Source organism: Mauremys reevesii, linkage group 14 (assembly GCF_016161935.1).
Source record: "Mauremys reevesii isolate NIE-2019 linkage group 14, ASM1616193v1, whole genome shotgun sequence".
Taxonomy (NCBI): domain Eukaryota; kingdom Metazoa; phylum Chordata; order Testudines; family Geoemydidae; genus Mauremys; species Mauremys reevesii.
The window spans coordinates 25,584,769-25,589,053 of NC_052636.1; the positions used below are offsets into that span (position 1 = coordinate 25,584,769).

Consider the following 4,285-nt stretch of genomic DNA (forward strand, 5'->3'; position numbering starts at 1 on the left):
CTAGCTTTCCCCTGCTGAGGCCAAGGCTCTTTCTCAGCTCATTTCACCACCCTCTGTCCTGCAGGGGTTGGGGTTATCACAGGTGTTACCCGAAATAGGGCCAGCTAGTCAGCGTAGGGAGGACTAATGACCCACCAGAGTTTGGCAGAAAGCAGCACGTTTGTTATACTGACAGCTAAGCTCAAAAGAAGGCGGGGGTCACACTCACACTCCCATACTCATGCTCCCAGGACTGGCTCAGCAATGGGGATGTCAGGATTCTGCAAGGTAAGTGTCCCCCAGCACCGAGATAGACGGTGCGATGAAGGTAAGTCTTCCCGAGGCGCGATGGAATGTAACGCAGTGAACCACTGGCCAGGTGGTCGGGGCGAAGGGCATTCACTGGAGGTACAAGCTTGTGAGTGACTCCTGAGCACAGGGCCCCTTCCCCTTTTAAGGTCCTGCTCCTCATGGCCTGTGACTGGAGATGACTTGGCTGCATCTGGTGGGTCACACTCCACCTTGGGCAGGGTCCCTGCTCTGGGTGTGTGATCTCTGCCTAATGAGAGTCCCAGACACCTTGTCTACCTGGAAGCTCTTCTGATCTTCAACCAGCCCATTCATCCCACAAGCATTGCAGGAGGGAGGGGGAAAGCCACTTCACAGGCATTCAGAGAGGGAGAGGAGACAAAAGTGAGGGGGGGGGGAAGGATAACAGACCTTTTGAGCATAGAAATCACTGCTGCTCCTACAACAGCAGGGACAGGCCACTAGGAGCTGAGAAAAGGAAACCATCAGGTTTTTGCTTGGCTTTGAACTAGGAACCTTTTGGGTGTCAAACAAATGTGAGAACCCCTACACTACAGAAACTCCATCACATAGCTGTGCCCCTCCCTTCATAAGAACATAAGAATGGCCATACTGGGTCAGACCAAAGGTCCATCCAACCCCATATCCTGTCTGCCAACAGTGGCCAATGCCAGGTGCCCCAGAGGGAGTGAACCTAACAGGCAATGATCAAGTGATCTCTCTCCTGCCATCCATCTCCACCCTCTGACAAACAGAGGCTAGGGACACCATTCCTTACCCATCCTGGCTAATATCCATTAATAGACTTAACCTCCATTAATTTATCTGCAAAAAGAACAAGGAGAACATGTGGCACTTTAGAGACTAACAAATGTATTTGAGCATAAGCTTTTGTGGGCTAAAACCCACTTCATCGGATGCATGCAGTTAAAAATACAGTAGGAAGATATATATACACACAGAGAACGTGAAAAAAATGGGTGTTGCCATACACACTATAACGAGTGATCAATTAACGTGAGCTGTTATCAGCAGGAGAAAAAAATCTGGTGTTGGGAGGGGAACAGGAGAAAGGACAAAGGAAGCAAGAGACGAAGAGAAAAGAGGGATCATACAGTTGATGGAGCAAGAGGTGAAACAAAAAGGACAAACCCTTATGTCCCCAGTGATTCTAAGGGACAAAATCCCAGGTGTGCAATAAAATTCTGCCTCCTTAACCTCGTGTTTTCCATGCCTAGAATTCAACTGTCACCAGATGGATCAGACTGAACAGGTTTCAAACCTCCAGGAGGCTCTTACCTTCTAAACAGGGATGGCTGTTTTCTAGTAAAATCACTGAAAGGGAAGGAGAATACTCTCTCAGTCCTCAAAGAGAGACCTGGAGAAGGAGACTTGCTGGAGCAAAGCCACAGGGGTCTCGGAGGTTTCCCAGACCCCTCGCCCCGTCCTGCCTGGCTGATGTCAGCATCTCTCTGTGAGGTCACCACCTCCCCACCACCTTGGACCAATAGGCTGAGGTCCTGCAAAAGGCCTTTGTGATGTCACTGACACACCCCTCCCTTGCTGTGCCAATGTCCTGCCCCTGGCCAGGCACTTTGGAGGTTTGAGCTACTCCCTGTGGATCACCCCACTCAAGGAGCGTTCGTTCTAGGCAGCAAGCCGGCTAGACAGGAAAACATCAGACGCTGCTCCCAATGCTACACTCAGTTTTTCAGAAATTAGTCGACTTTATGGCAAGAAGAGACCATTAGAGCATCTAATCTGACCCCCTGCATATCACAGGCCTTCTGTATAACACAATAGCTACTTTTGAGGCAAACACATTCCAGAAAGACATCAGGAGATGGAGAATCCATCTCTTTCCTTGGTAGCTTGTTCTTGTGGTGAATCATCCTCGCTGTTGAATTTTTGTGCCTTAGTTGTGTGAAAGTAGAATGAATTATTGTAAAAATAAGAATGGATTAAAGAAATGTTGTATGTACCTTTAAGCAGAAATAAGAAATGTTGAAATACAGGTGCCAGGAAAAGAAACATTAGGCATAAACAATGGTTCTAATGGCGAAACATTAACAGAAGATGGGTAATAGTTAAGTAAGGAAATAAGATATGCATGCCTAGCCCAGGTAAACTTATCTGATTCTGCCTCCTTTGTTATCTTGTTAAGTTCTCACCCTTTTATCTGTATAAATAAGATAGTTTGTGTCTTGCATGGTGCTCACATTATCTGGGTGTTATTAGCAGAGCACTGTGCTAATAAAACAGAGTGGTCTGACAAACTGTGAGTCCTGAGTCTAACTTTGACAGTTGTAATATGAATTTGTCTCTTTTCACCTTCCAGCCATTGGGTCTTCTTATGCCTTTCTCTGCTCGATTAAAGAGCCCTTAAATACCCAATCTTTCCTCTCCATTAAGGCACTTAAATGAAGTTACCTTTCAATCTTCTTTTGATAAGCTAATCAGGTTGAGCTCTTTCAATAGCTCACTAGAAGGTATTTTTTCCAGTCCTCAGAACATTAGGTGGCTCTTTGCTGCCCGAGCCCCAATTTCACATCTTTTCAAATGAGGACACCAAAACTGGAGGCAGTATTCCAGTATCAGTCTCACTGATGCCATGTCACCTCCTGTGACGTTATTGACATAATCTGTAACTGTATAGATCACCGTTGCGACCACTGTTCTATATTTGCAGTCAATATTACAGAGAAGTGGTCATATAAGGGGTCTATGGAGAGGTTCTGATTGGCTGATTATAATGATGCTATCTCTAGATGTGTATCATTTTTTGTAGTTGACATTATGAATGTTGGCTCTATGCTGCCTGTATTTCAAACTTGTGCTCTGCTTCAGGGAATGATACCTTTTGTTTAATTGATGAAAACATAAACTAGACACTTAGAGGATTGGAACTGATTTCAGCTGATGGACAGCTTTGCTAGGTTTTTATGCATTTGGACAGTGAAATGTTGAGTGTTCACATTCATTTCAAGCATCCTCGTATGGTGGAGCTCCTGAACATAATGGAAATGAAAATGTTTTTCCTTTTCTTTAAGAGGGCACCTGGATTTGAACAAAGGACCACTTGATCTGCAATCAAACACTCTACCACTGAGCTATACCCCCATTACAACAGGAGTATGGAATCGTGATCTCCAGGACTTTGAAGGACAGACCCTGCTTCATTGAGCTCCTTTGCCATTCCCAGACCACAGGTGGTTTTAAAAATGGGGTTTGATTAAACTTCTTAAATGTGGTAAACACCACAGCTTGCACCCCCACTGATATAGCTTCTCCCCATGGCAGAGCTGCCACCTCCTGGGGAAGTGGATTGACTACACCAACAGGAAAACTCTCCCCCCTCAGCATGGAGCAGTGGTTCTCAAGCTGTGGGTCAGGACCGCAAAGTGGGTCGTGACCCTGTTTTAATGGGGTCACCAGGGCTGGTATTAGACTTGTTGGGTCCTGGGGCTGAAGCCAAAAGTCTGAGCCCCCCCACCCAGGGCTGAATCCCTCAGGCTTTGGTTTTGCCCTCCCCCCACTGGGGCTCAGTCTTTGGCACTTCCCCCCACTCCACAAGTGGAGGGACTTGGTCTCTCTTTCCAGGGCTATGTATTAAGTTATTTTGGCAGAAGGAGGTTGCAGTGAAAGGACGTTTGAGAAACCCTGGCACAGAGCATCTCCATTACTGAGCTGCAGCAGCATAGACTCACTGTTTGAAACATTGACCTGGCCTTAGCCTCTGAATATGTCTAGGCTTGGCTCCCTATGGCACCGTGGGTGATCAGACCCTGGAAGTACAGCCATGGAGACACCACACACCAGCCTTGCCTAGCTGGTAAGGATCAAACCTCCACAGAAAGACACCCATGGTTTTCTAGCCCAGCTACCTAAGGCCTCAGCCACAACCACTTAACACAGGGGCCTTTCTACACTCTGGTTCTCTTCTCACTGAAGGGTCATTACAAATTGTTTGCTCAGACCAGCTTCCCCAGCACACTCA

At 46.8% G+C, this 4,285-nt stretch overlaps 1 non-coding gene across 1 annotated transcript; it reads right to left on the reverse strand.

Annotated features, from left to right (window-relative positions):
- Nucleotides 1-3,336: 3,336 nt before the first annotated feature.
- TRNAC-GCA lies at nt 3,337-3,408 on the reverse strand. The gene has a single exon. It is a non-coding gene; the product is annotated as a tRNA-Cys (tRNA).
- Between the last annotated feature and the right edge of the window lie 877 nt (nt 3,409-4,285).